The 14628-nt window shown below is 45.9% G+C and overlaps 1 protein-coding gene and 1 non-coding gene across 3 annotated transcripts in view; both read left to right on the plus strand.

Annotated features, from left to right (window-relative positions):
- ST8SIA2 (ST8 alpha-N-acetyl-neuraminide alpha-2,8-sialyltransferase 2) overlaps positions 1 to 14628 on the plus strand; it is a 75598-nt gene that overhangs the window by 19591 nt on the left and 41379 nt on the right. The window lies entirely within an intron of this gene.
- On the plus strand, positions 3947 to 4077 carry LOC112629628. The gene has a single exon (XR_003120713.1). It is a non-coding gene; the product is annotated as a small nucleolar RNA U109 (small nucleolar RNA).

Below are 14628 nucleotides of genomic sequence, written 5' to 3' on the forward strand. Positions count from 1 at the left end.
GTACTGCCCTGTTCCAGATGTGCCCCAGGAAGCCCTGTGTGTGCCAGGGTGCTTCACACATGCATGTGATCTGCCCAGGACAAAAGGGTTAAATCTCCTGTCCACTTGTCCGGCCCCTGTGGTCATGTTGAGAAGTCAGCAGGGAAGAATTCTCTCTGCCTTTGGATTCTTCTAATCCCTAGAGAACTCTGGCCTTCTTTCCTGAAGTTTTCTATAAGAAATTGATGGCAGGAGTGTGGGGAGAGGGTGAGGCTCTGAGGCAGCCCCGAATGTGACGCCCTCAATGACACCTTCGGCCATTGCCTTCAGGGCACCATCTACAGCCACCAGCCCAGACCCTGGGGGCTAATAGGCTGTGACTTTCATGCCCCCTCCAGGCTCAGCCCAAAGTGGGAGTCTGTGCTGGCATTCAGGGCAACAGGAAAAGCAAAGGAGAGAAGGACCCATTGATTCTTCTTTGTACCTCTCTTCTGTGGGTGTTCAGAACAGAAGCCAGCCTCCCTGCCTTCTGCACAGCCTGAATGTCCTGATGGAATCTGCTGGAAATATTCAAAGCACAGGGCCAGAACTGCCAAGAAGGAAGGCATAGGAATAAAATCACAGGGGACAACCCCAGGTCCCTGCACACACTCCCCTTGCCCTGACCTGGCTTCGTACCTCTGCCTCTCGGATCTGGCTGGGTGAAGCTCTGGCGTCTGTCTGGAGTCAGGTGTAGTGACCCAGGTACATTGGCTGCCTGGCCCTGTCCTCTGGCTTCCCTTGTCAGTTTGTTCCTGTGACACTACATTCCAGTTTTGACTCAGCTCAGGTTCTGACAAGCCCCCACCCCAACCTCAACTTTGTACCTACTTCCCAATTTGGAGACAATCTGTCAGACAGAGCTGTATTCAAATTCCACGTGGAGCTCCCTCCTCACTGTCAATCTTGGCATATGATGCTTAACATCTCTAAGTAAATTGGAGGAAGAAAAATGCCCAATTCATAGGGTTGGGACGTGGATGAAAGGAATAAATCCACAGCAGGGACTGCCATGTGGCAAGGGCCCAAGGCAGCATTAACTCTGGTAATAATTACTGTTCTCAACATCCATCCATCCGAGCAAGGTTCTTCTCATGTTTGCATCCAGACACCTGATTCTAGCATCAAGCGGGTCACATCCCTGGGGCCACCATCCTCTCTATGACCCATCACCCACCACAAGCTATTGTGGCATTAGTTGGATGCAGCCATTTCCCATGCCCTAGATCAACATGGCTGGAGTTAATTTCTTCCACCCTGAACCCATCTTTGGACTTTCCCCAAGCCAATCAGGACGTGGCTCACAGGGAGGACCCAAGAGGCAGAACCTCTCCTCCACCCCCTTTCCTCCCCAGAGCCCTGGGCTCCTAAAAGTTCTTGGGCTGGGAAAGGTGGGGACAGACGTCATGGCTGATGCCAGAAGACACCTGGGACTCTTATCCTTCCAGAGGCCAGGGCTGGCTTCCTCTTCCTATTCTATCTGTTGGTCATCAGCAAGCTCAAGAAGCAGCCTCATCAAGCATCTTAGGAAGCATGGAGCTCCTGAATTTCCTTCTCCTAAGCATTTGTTTCTGAACATCACAGAGGGAAAAGGACCATGCCCCTAGGTGTTCTTCCTCCTGCTTCTGCTTGATTTTATCAATAAGCATCTGGTCAGCTGAGACTGAGAAAGGGCAAGAAACTAGCACCTCTGCCACTTCCTTAGGGCCTGTAGTCCTAATGAATCTGGTACAGGAGGGGCTTCTGAGTCAGGGAAGTTTGTGGAGAAAGTGACATGAGCTGAATTTTGTAATTGATAGGAGGATGAGTCTAGGGATCTTAAATTCAAATGCCTTTAGGATCCAGGCAAGTCACAGACATAAGTAATGACGCTCGGAGTGAGACAATAGGGAGTAGTGCGGACTGTAGAAAAATGTAGCATATGCACCCCTCCCCTGCCCCCCTAACAAGAGGACACCGATACTTCCCAACTCCAGCAATGACTATAGTTCAGTGTTACCAGATCTTTTGACTGTTTAAAAGGAGCCAGAAATGAGGATATTTTATAACGACTAGTCTCTTGAGTTTTAAACAGTAGCCTCTGATTTTAAAAAGGTTGAACATGCAAGGGCCTGAACACATATTTAGGCCAGATATGACCCAGGACTGGCAGTTTATAAACTCTGAGATCAGCAAATGAAAAATAGAACAAGGGATTCCAGAGAGAGGGCATGATATTTAAAGACACAGCCTTGTGAACTGAGTCACACATTCCAGAAACTGCCCCTTGCCTTGTTGGGGTAGGAGGTGGATGTGTGGAAAAGAAGATGAGGCTGAAGGGGCAGTTCAGAAAGGGTCTCTGTGCCATGCTAAGGAATCTGAACCTGATTCTGAAAGCTGCAGGGGTCGGTAAGAGACCCTGAAGAGTTTAAAGGAGAGAGAGGCACATGGCACACTGCATTTCGGAAAGCTGTGTCTGTGTAGGAGGGGCTGGTAGATAAGCAGTCTCTGCACATGGGCAGATTAGACGGAGGCACAGGAGAGATTCAGGGCAGAGGGACGAGGACACTGGCACTCACCCTCCTCAGGTGGGAGAGCTCAAATCTGGAGGCTGGGGGACTCTTGAAGGTGGAGGTGTGGTGAGGGAGAGTGGGGAGTGTGGACATCACCCTGATTCTGAATGAACTAGGGGCAGCTGCCATTCCCTGAGAGGACACCGGGAGAGGCAGGTGGAAGGCGTGGAGGTGGGTGGGAGGTGTGTGGAGGCAGCCAGGATGTGCTGTGACTGGAACCAGGAGTGAGGTGTCCAGAGGCACATCAGACACAGAGGGACAATGGAAGCAGGGTTTGGAAAAGCGGCGCATGCAAAGGGCATGCTCACACCAACCCCAGCATCCTGAGAGGCTGGGAAAGAGAAGTTCAAAGAAAACCTGGAGAAAGTGTTGCCAGAGGATGAAGGAGGCAGGAGTCTATGGCCTAAGGGGTACTTCGGGGTCGTGCTTAGGTCACTGGCAGAGCAGAGAGAACGTCCCGTTGGACCCGCTCCAGGAGAGATAGAGACATGCTGCAAGGGTCTCCATGCCAGGGACCGCCGGGGTTCAGTCCTGCACAGCCCCGTGGATTGTGGGCAGGCCTCGCCCACCTCCTGGCCACGTGATCTTCAGATGTGCCTCTTTTGCTGAGGAAAAGAAAATGCACATGTCCAGTCCCCAGCAGGCCCGCCTCTGAACGGGCCCCCAGCACTCCATCCATGAAAACTACAGGGGCAACGGCAGGCAGTGCGATTCTACCATGCTAGCACACTCCACTTTCTCTCCTCCATTGCTTCTTATTTCTCCCTAATGGACTGCATTGTTCAAAATCAACTTCCCCAAGGACAGCTCTTCCAAGGGGACTTGTCAAACTCCACAGGCAGCAACTGGTTTGTTCCTTTCCAAAGGGCAGTAGCCATCACCTTCAACAATACTGCAACTAACATCCACATCTGTCCAGTCCTTCTTATTTTAATCCTACAGCAGGATCCCAGTTAAGAGAGGAGGACATCAAGACTGAGAGAGGTCTAGGGCTACAAAACTAGAACCCATCAGGAACCAGAATTCCAGTCCCCTCCTGGTGGTCCCATCCATCCTCCTTCCATCTGACACCAAGGCTTCCTGAATGGTAACCACCATGGCCGCTGGAGCAGAGGGAGTGGCCATTGCCTTAGAACCGGGCAGGTGGGGAGGGGGACACATCAAATACCCAGAAGAAAAGTGACTTCAAAGTCCTTCCCAAACTGAGTGCCCCCCAGAAATTCTCTTATGAAGAGGCTGCAGCTGACATTCACAGGGATGCTGTGTCTGAATGCAGGTACGTCAGGAAGGGAACAAAAGAGAGGGAAGAAAGCCAGGTTGAAGGCAGAGGTCTTTCAAGTCCCCTCGTGGCAGGCTCAAGAGCAAAGCATGGCATCCTGGATGGGCATTCTGCTTCTCTTTAAAGAGCATGGATTTATCCATACCATGCAACATGAATGAAATGAGGAGTTTGCAGTGCTGCCAACCTCTTGGTTAAGGTTCTGTGTAGTATATTTCTCCTATAATAAAAAAGGAAAAATAACATCTGAGGTTAACAATGTATCTGCAGTGCAAGGCCCAGTGACTGTCAATAATGGACGCTGAATAACTGAGCAATGGAGGATTGCATGAATTTTCATACAAAACTGCTCCTATGCATCGCTTTGAATGGCTGGGTCACATCTTATCCTTATAGTGTAATGTGAGTGGAGAGTCTAGCTTGAATATTTTCCCACTTAGCTAACTTGCCATCTCACAACTATTTGCTGAGTAACCCTTGCTTCCTCTTAATTCTCTGGGGCCTCCTCGACATATATTAAATCCTCCTGGGCAGGAGGTGAAGGGCAGGATGCAGGGGCCCACTTTCTGCAGACATAGGAGTTTGGGCTTCATGCAGATCACGATCAAAGCTTTGCTGCTTTGCTTGCTGGGTGACCCTGGGCAAATCACTTAACCTTTTTGAGCCTGGTGTCCTATTTCTAAAATCAAGTCAGAAGTAAGAAAGTTACTATGGGCCAGGCGTGGTGGCTCACGCCTATAATCCCAGCACTTTGGGAGGCTGAGCCCGGCAGATCACTTGAGCCCAGGAGTTCAACACCAACCTGGGCAACATGGCAAAACTCAATCTCTACTAAAAATAACAAAAAAAAATGTGGGATGTGGTGGCACATACCTGTAGTCTCAGCTACTTGGGAGACTGAGGTGGGAGAATCAGCTGAGCCCAGGAAGTTGAGGCTGCAGTGAGCCGTGATCACGCCACTACATTCTAGTCTGGGCGACAGGAGTGAGACCCTGCCTCAAAAAAAAAAGCCTTTGGTAGAGTGCCTGGCACATGGAGGGGCTCAAGGGAATGAAGTTCTTCCTATTTTTAATTGATGTCTTAGAATCTGCATCCCTGTCTAAGGAAGAGACAGGCAAGAGAATTTTTGTCCTGTCTGGAACAAGAATGGTCACTTGGGATGGTGGAGGCATCACTCTTACAGAGTGAACTTAGGTTGAAGGGGAGAGAAGCTGTTTTGAAAATATGTATGTATATATTCAAACGGTGTTTTGTATTTGGAAATTTTACAAAACTTTCATTTAGTAAGAAAAACTGTAGAAAGAAATGCTGAACACAATCTTGTTGGGTGTAAATATAGAGAAAAATCACAATTTTTAATTGTGGCACCTCTGCCAGGGGAACAGTAGGATCAAGGAGGAATTTTATGCCATTTTAAATGAAGTCTTAAATATTGCTAGGGGATGACGTAAAATAATGGATCTTCTGGGCCAGAAGGCTCTTAAAGATGCCCTGGGGACTCTAAGCCATCCCTTCACTTGGGATCCTTTGTCATGTCTCTCAGCCACCTCATGTTTCCTCCAGGGGGCGTCCAAGGGAACATTTGCCTCCCCACTCCCAGAGACAAGGTCTCTCCAGGGCCACGTGTGAGCTGGGCAGAAGCTGGGAACCAGACCCAGGGAGCCCCAGTTCACCTCTCCAGGAAGGAGGGAGTGACCACCCTTATCCAACACCGATGCGGTTCGAGCCATCTGGGGGCTGAAGAATGTCATTGCAAGGTGGCCATATCAGAGCTCTCTTGGTACAGTGACAGGAACACAAACCAGCCAGGCTCGGAAGAAGCAGGGGTGGAGTGAGGAAACAGAGACAGCTAGTATAGACGAACCTGCGAAAGTTTGCAAAGAGCTGGTGAGAGAGAAGTCGCTGAGGGGAATATGGGCATCTCTGAATCCTCTTTTCTACAGAAGAGGGTCATCTTCAGTGATTTGGGCTCATCGCTTCGTTCAGTGGTCCTCTCTAGAACACACTGGATGTGCAGGAAATACGCCCTCCCACAGCAACGCAGAGATGAGCAGGACCCGGGTCCTGTGCCTGGCCATGATCTGGGGAAAGGGTGCTGAAGCCGAATGCATAGAGATAATAGTGGCTGAATATAGGGGGCACCCTTCTGCAGGTATGTCCCGGACATCGAGGCATGGTGAGAGGCCCAGGCTCATTGTATAGCAGGGAGCTCCAAAATCGGCATGGGGGAACTCAGCAAAGGCTCTATAGCCATGAGCACCATAGAGAAGTAGTCCTCTCTGCCAGCAGCTTTTCACTAGGTCCAGTTCAACCAACAGCATACATATATATATATTGTCCTGGGTTTTAATTGCTTTGGTTTCTGGGGTTTTGAGTGTTAAGGATTTCAGAATGCAGCATTATCTTAGAAGTCTGTTTTTGGTTTTGTTTTGGTTTTGGTTTTCGGTTTTGATTTTTTTTTTTTTTTTTTTTTTGAGATGGAGTCTTGCTCTGTCACCAGGCTGGAGTGCAGTGGCGCGATCTCAGCTCACTGCAACCTCCATCTCCTGAGTTCAAGTGATTCTCCTGCCTCAGCCTCTGGGGTAGGTAGGATTACAGGCATGCACCACTACGTCCAGCTAATTTTTTATATTTTTGTTAGAGACGGGGTTTCACCATGTTGGCCAGGATGGTCTCGATCTCCTGACCTTGTGAACCGCCCACCTCAGCCTCCCAAAGTGCTGGGATTACAGGTGCGAGCCACTGCACACAGCCAGAAGTCTGTATTTTGAAGTCTGTCTCCTTTATAAGATGGGTGCAGATCAGAGGACGAGTCCTGCTTCAGTTGGTAGTCCCTGTGTATGAATTCTCTCTGGTTGGCATTTCTGTTCACTCCAAAAGTGTTCTGGTTTGGATGATAAGTTATATTGTCCCCCGCTGGTTATAGGTGACCCACAGTTTCATTATGAGAAAGAGGAAGGATCAGGAACAATTGCAGTGAGAAATGCTTGGCATCCAAGTGACTTGTTTACTTGCATTTTGATGTGCAGATGCCTCTAAGTACTTTTATGTAAAGACTAGGGAAATTGACTGGAACATAATCAAAGCCCAAAGTTCTTAGGGATGTTTTCTGAAGTTGAGCAAAGGAGAGAGCCGAGAGTGAGCTGGTACCTTTTGTACACCAATAAAAGCTGATTAACAAGCAAAAGTTTACTGGAATCAAAGCAAAAGGATAAATCCAATCAAGCTAATATTTAAATTGAAGGCAGAAGGGATGGCAAGAAAATAACTGAGCAGTCAATAAGGAGAGCTCAGGGGTCATCATAAAAAGAGAGACACCCAAAATTCTCCCCAATTGGCCCCTGCAACACCCTAAGAAGCCCAATACCAGACATGGCAACTGTTGTGGAAACAACACTATCAAGGTTGATACCAACATGGATCTCCAGAGCTGCTGTGCCCAGCGGTGTCTCAGTATCTATGAGGTTCAAGAGCTTCAGTACAAGGCTAAGACTTGCTATATAGGAAAAGTATCTCAAAGTCTGTTGAGCACCTCACTAAAGCTATTCTGCCTGTCTTGGGGAGCAAGAGCTGTGTGTGTGAAATTGGGGGAGAGTAACAAACTGGAAGAAGGCATGAGTTCAAATCTAACTGGGAACACATCTAAATTGGGTGCAAAGACCTTACTGGAAGTGCTGCTTGCTGTCTGTAATGTTGAAGCTGCTGCAAGGAGCCACCTGTACTGTCACAATGGGTCCTGGCTGGCAATCCAAAAGTAGCCAATGCCAGCTTTCAGCAAGATCCATGGTAGTTTTCACACTGGTAATGAGCTGGCAGTGCAGGAGTTCGTGATTCTCCCTGCTGGAACCGTAACCTCAGGAAAGTCATGCTTTACCAGAAGGATGTCATCAGGCAGAAATATGGCAAAGATTCCTCCTAGTGAGGACAAGGGGTGTTTTGCTTTTCACGTCCTAGAGCAGGAATCAGCAAACATTGGCTCACAGGTGAAATCCAGCCAGCTCCTTGTTATTACATGGCTTGTCCTCCAGTCAAAAATAGAAAAATTCAAAAGAAGAATAACATTAGTATCAAATGATTTACAATACATCGAACACTGCTTGAACTCTTTGCATTCATTAACTCATGTGATCTTTACAACGAACCCGTGAAGTAGATACTATTTATTACTCTATAGATGAGAAAACAGATGGAAGCTTCTAGATAGGTTAAGTAATACTCAAAGATCATACAGATAATGATTTGTTCAGCTATAATTACAGACCCAGGGAGCATTAGCTCAGAGCTTACTCTCTTAACCTGCTTCCTTGTATGAAAAGTTCCCCAATGCTTTAAAGGTAGAGGGTAAGTTCCTAAAGAGAGATTCAGGTATCACATTCTGGTGTGTTCACAAGAGGGAAGATAACAGTGTCTCAGAGAAGCAAGGAACAAAGCAAGCTTTGTAGAAGAACAAGGCTACCTTTCCATCATGATGGCTGGATACTAACTTTGAATCCTAATAAGCAAAATCATATGCCCTCCCTGCAAAATTACATTATTCTCATTAGCAGTCCTAATGAAGTTTTTTATGACGAAAACATGGTCTCAATTATTATTATAGCTTAAATTTTGTCAATAAATAATGGTGGAAACTTATTTTCTCTCTTGTTACTTAAGTACCTGCATAGTACCGTCTGTTTTTCCTCTTGGCCCATAAAGCCTAAAAAATTTACATTTGGCCTCCTTGGAAAAGTTTGCTGACTCATGTCCTAGAGAATACAGAACCCTGGAGCTGCTATGGAATGTGATTAGAAAGGCTGACTATATTATAAGTAGTGAGTGGCATGGACAATAGCCTCTAGTTCTTACAGTTTGGGAAATATGACCTTGAAGTTCAAGCCTCCAGATGTCCTTAGCAGTTACATCACTTCTGACCAGCTGGTAGGCAGGTACAAGTCCTTCATCAAGGGCTACTCAATGGTGTCTACTGAAGATGCCTTGGACCAGGATAACTGAGAAACTTGGCAGCAGCTCTCTGCTAGTGCAGGTTATATCCATGTGACAGGGAATCATCTCCCTGTGCCCAGCCGGAAAGGAACTACCAAGACTACAGACAAGGACTCAGGCAACTGCCTCCTACTCAAGGTGAATCAGAGAAACCCCATGATGGAATCTCTTCAGGAGTGCAAAGTGGCCCAGGCCGAAGGATAGGGCACTGTTTCCCACTGTGTTGGGATGACTGAAGATTTTTGCATTGCCAAACTCATGGTGAGGATCTGTACTAGGTCAACCAAGGCTGGGGCCCCTTGCCCATCTGAGCACTTGGCCAAGTACAGCCAGCTCCTCAGGTGGAAAAGAAGATGGGTAGCACCTTTGGTTGTTCTGCAGACAACAAATTCAAAAAGCTCCTAGCCAAGTAAGTTCTGGGGCAGGTGAATGCCTGAGCCAGTCAAGCACTTGTCAACTCGTAGGACCTCTACTGCTATTCTAATTATCTGTGCTCAAGACTTTAGACACTACCACTTTGGAGGGGTCTTTCCTTGCTCATCTCTGTGATGTTCTGCCTCCTTAGAACTGCCGTATCAACTTTTGCATCAAATGCCACATCCTCTGATACATGCTATGTGTCAGATGAGACCTTGAAAACATATGCTAAGTGACAGAAGCCAGACACAAAAGAACAAATAGTGTGTGGTTCTACTTACATAAAATAGCTAAAATAGGCAAATTCATAAAGATAGGAAGTAGATAGTAGTTATGGGGAAAAGATGTAGAGAGGGAGAGTTTTTGCTCAATGAGTGCAGAGTTTCTCTTTAGATGATGCAGAAGTTCTGGAGACAGGTGATGGTTGCACATTATGAATGCATTTAACAACACTGAACTGTACACTTAAAAATGGTTAAGATGGGCCAGGCACAGGGGCTCATGTAATCCCAGGTACTCAGGAGGCTGAGACAGGAGAATCACTTGAACCCAGGAAGTGGAGGGTGCAGTGAGCCGAGATGGCGCCTCTATACTCCAGCCTGGGCTATGGAGCAAGACTCCATCTTAAAAAAAATGGTTAAGATGTTGTCTTAGTCCATTTTGTGTTTCTATAACAGAACACCACGGGCTAGATAACTTAGAAAGAACAAATTTATTTATCATAGTTCTGGAGGCTGAGAAGTCCAAGAGCAAGGCACCAGCAGGGCAGGGCCAAGTCTCTTTGCTTGCAAGATGGCATATTGAGCACTGCCTCCTCCAAAGGGGAGGACTACTGTGTCCTCACATGACAGAATGGTAGAAAAAAGTGAACCCACTCCCAAAAGTCCTCTTTATAGTGGCATTAATCTGTTTATGAGGGCAGAGCCCTTAGACCTAAACACATGCCATTAGGCCCCACCTCCTAACACTGTTGCATTGGAGGTTAAGTTTCCTATTCGACCATAAATTTTGAAGGGAACAAAACATTCAAGCATAGCACATGGTAAATTTCATGTTATATGTATTTTACCACAATTTTAAAAGTTGGGATTCGGGGGAAGAATTCTTTTTTTATTTATTTATTTTTTATTTTTTATTATTATTATACTTTAAGTTCTAGGGTACATGTGCATAACGTGCAGGTTTGTTACATATGTATACTTGTGCCATGTTGCTGTGCTGCACCCATCAACTCGTCAGCACCCATCAACTCGTCATTTACATCAGGTATAACTCCCAATGCAATCCCTCCCCCCTCCCCCCTCCCCATGATAGGCCCCGGTGTGTGATGTTCCCCTTCCCGAGTCCAAGTGATCTCATTGTTCAGTTCCCACCTATGAGTGAGAACATGCGGTGTTTGGTTTTCTGTTCTTATGATAGTTTGCTAAGAATGATGGTTTCCAGATGCATCCATGTCCCTACAAAGGACACAAACTTATCCTTTTTTATGGCTGCATAGTATTCCATGGTGTGTATGTGCCACATTTTCTTAATCCAGTCTGTCACTGATGGACATCTGGGTTGATTCCAAGTCTTTGCTATTGTGAATAGTGCCGCAATAAACATACGTGTGCATGTGTCTTTATAGCAGCATGATTTATAATCCTTTGGGTATATACCCAGTAATGGGATGGCTGGGTCATATGGTACATCTAGTTCTAGATCCTTGAGGAATCGCCATACTGTTTTCCATAATGGTTGAACTAGTTTACAATCCCACCAACAGTGTAAAAGTGTTCCTATTTCTCCACATCCTCTCCAGCACCTGTTGTTTCCTGACTTTTTAATGATCGCCATTCTAACTGGTGTGAGATGGTATCTCATTGTGGTTTTGATTTGCATTTCTCTGATGGCCAGTGATGATGAGCATTTTTTCATGTGTCTGTTGGCTGTATGAATGTCTTCTTTTGAGAAATGTCTGTTCTCGGGGGAAGAATTCTTAAAACAAAATCCTTCGACCACTGTTGACAGCCCTGGCTCTAGTCATGTGACCGACCCCAAGTCATCCTGTTCCTCGCTTTTCTCCTGTCTATGTGTCCTTGGAGTTTGTTCCTGGGCATAAACCCCAGTGGTTTTAAGGTGCACATTGAAAGAAAGCATTCAGTAGTCTCCCAAAAATGTGAAGGAAGAACCATCTGCAAATTCATGCATTGTGCTTTAGTTTCATCTTCTATTCTCAATACTAATCACCTGTTTAAGTTGGGTCTAGACTCAGTTAAAATTGTCAGCTCCTGAAAGTTCATTCTGAGCCTGACTCTCCCATGAGAAACTGTAAACATGGGAAATTCTAACACAGCTAGGAGGTTCCAGCACACTGGACCTTACCTTACCTATAAACAACTGGGCTTGGTGTATGTACCAGAACATCATGATGTACCCCATAAATATACACAGTTATGAATTTTCAATTAAAAAATTATTAAAAATAAAAATAAAATAAAAATAAACGATTGGGCTTGATTGAAGAGGCTAAGCAAAAATGCAGTTTTCAGGTTTTGCTACTTGCTTTTCACCAGAATAGATCCAGCTGTGTGTGGTGTGATTTTGTTTTACATTTTTTAAACATACCATTTTTATTTACTATCACAGTTTACTGTATACATTCTACTAGGAGAGAATATAATGTCCATAGTATGAACAAAAATTGACATCCTTTTTTTTTTTTTTTTTTTTTTTGGAGACAGAGTCTTGCTCTGTCACCCAGGCTGGAGTGCAGTGGTGATCTCAGCTCACTGCAACCTCCGCCTCCTGGGTTCAAGTGATTCTCCTGCCTCAGCCTCCTGAGTAGCTGGGACCACAGGTGCGCACCACCACGCCCAGCTAATTTTTGTATTTTTAATAGAGATGGGGTTTCGCCATGTTGGCCAGGATGGTCTCGATTTCCTGACCTTATGATCTACCCACCTCGGCCTCCCAAAGTGAAAACTGGCATTCTAAAATGTAGACCTTTAAAGTCGTCAACCTCTACCCTTACAATGGTTGAGAATATTGTAGCAGGGTCAAACGGACAGTTGTTATTACTAGTATTATACCTTATTTTATAGAGTTCTTTATAGTGTGCAAAGTATATCCCCACATATTTTCTCATTTGGATGATCTAAGCATCTCTGTTTCTACAATTTCAGCACTCTGTGAATTATCTTTAGCAAATGTTTCTTACCCGATCGTCTTCTATCAATCAACCCGGCAGGTATCAGCAGTTCCCCATCACAAGGAATATAAGCTTATTTTAATAACATTTGAGGCAAAACCTAATTAGAAAAAACAAATCCCTCATCAATTCCTGTGATTTATTCTAGAGCCAAACATCTGCAGCCCAGTTTCTTTGAATGATAGTCTCCCCTGTCCTATGAACAACTGAGAGGTGAAGCGGTGTCTTGTACAGGTGTAAACAATATGCGGGAACACAGCACAAAAACTGCAGGGACGACTTTAGAAGAAAAGCCCCCACTTAACTCTTGATTTTCTTCTTGAGTCCCAATGGGGCAAAGCACTGTGCAAGGCTAAGAAAGTGAACAAGACAGGCTTCTATCCTGTTTTACTATAGGTTCTGTTATTATTTACATATGTCACGGCCAACAGATGAAGCGATGACTGCCAGGAAGAAGACAGTTTGTTATACTCACATCACGGGGCTCTACATAAGGAGTTACTGGGGTTGGTCTGGAGGCAGGAGGAGGGGGAAACTGGCAAGAGCCTTTTTTGTGGTTTGCACAGGAAAGAATGGGCAAGGTGGGGTCAGAGCAGGTTTAGGATTGGCTAGTTTGAATAATTTCAGCAGGCTCTGCAGGGTAGGAGCTGTCGCTAGTTGCATGGTACCTAGCCAGGGGTAATTAGGGTAGGGGAATACTGGCCCCCAGTAAATGAGACAGTAGGGGCGTGGATTCAAGATTGCAATTTGACAGAAGCATTCCCAGGACAGTTGTTTGCTGTCTCTAGAAACTGGCTAACCCTGGGAGGGGAAGTTTCTCCAGGGTCAGAAAAGCCCCAGATGTCAAAGCATTGGAATACAGAAAATAAAAGACATGGTTAACACGCCCCCGCCCCACCCAAGGACTTACACTTTATTGTGGCCCGCAGGAGGAAGCTGAACCTGACACACAAATCCCCAGGCCTTGGTCTCTTCGATTGTATGAGGAGGAGTTCAGACTGTGTAAATGACAAGATTTCTGTAAAGCCTCCCATCCGCAATTCCATGAAGTAATTAAATACGAGAAGAAGGTGGCAAATGCTGTAATAGAATTGAGTGCTCTGGGAAAAAAAGGAAATGGTGGCTGAGAATTGAAAATTGGGATGGTTTGGAAGGGAGGCACCGATGCTGGGTTAGGGAGTTGGCATGGAAAGGTGATGTGGATGGGCGGGCTTGTGGGGCCGGGGTTGAGGCATGGGGAATTCCTCTTCTGAGAGTCACCAAGCAGAAAACAAGAGTTCACCAGCAAAGAAATATCTCCACCAAAATGTCCAGTGCCGAGGTCAAGAACCCCTGAGTTTGAGTAAGAACTGGCATGGAAAAAGTGCATGGATTTGTAGTATCCCAAGTCAGCAGGACTCGATGTTCTCCAGGACCTGGCTGGAAGCAGGAGAAGAGAAAGGCTGGAACCAGCTATTTCAAGGCATTTGGTCTCCTCTAAGCCTGGCTCTCAGGGACTGGGGCTGTGAGGAGGGGAGGTATTGGGCAAAGGGTACAAAGTTTCAGACAGGAGGAGTAAGTTCTAGAGGTCTGTTCAGCATGGTAACTACAGTTAATAATACTGTATTGTATAATTGAAATTGCCAAGAAAGTAGATCTTATATGTTCTTAACACGCACACACAAAATGGTAAGTATGGGCCAGGCATGATGGCCCACGCTTGTAATCCCAGCACTTTGGGAAGTCGAGGCAGGCAGATCATCTGAGATCAGGGGGTCAGGAGTTGACCAACCTGGCCAACATGGTGAAACCCTGTCTCTACTAAAAATACAAAAATTAGCTGGGCATGATGGCAGGCGCCTGTAATTCCAACTACTTGGGAGGCTGAGGCAGGAGAATTGCTTGAACCCAGGAGGTAGAGGTTGTAGTGAGCCGAGATCAGGCTACTGCACTCCAGCCTGGGTGACAGAGCGAGACACCATCTCAAAAAGAAAAAGTAAGTGTGCGAGGCGATGCATATGTTAGTTACCTTCATTTAATTATTTCACAATGTATACAGATATCAAAACATCATGTTACACATAGTATATATACACAATTTGTCTAATTTGTTTGTCTATTATGTCTTAATAAAGCTGGGGGGAGGTTGGGCACTTGGCAAAAAAAAAAAAAAAAAATTAATGCATCCCTACTGTCTCCTAAGCTATACT

This window comes from Theropithecus gelada, chromosome 7b, assembly GCF_003255815.1.
Source record: "Theropithecus gelada isolate Dixy chromosome 7b, Tgel_1.0, whole genome shotgun sequence".
In the NCBI taxonomy this organism is placed as follows: Eukaryota; Metazoa; Chordata; class Mammalia; order Primates; family Cercopithecidae; genus Theropithecus; species Theropithecus gelada.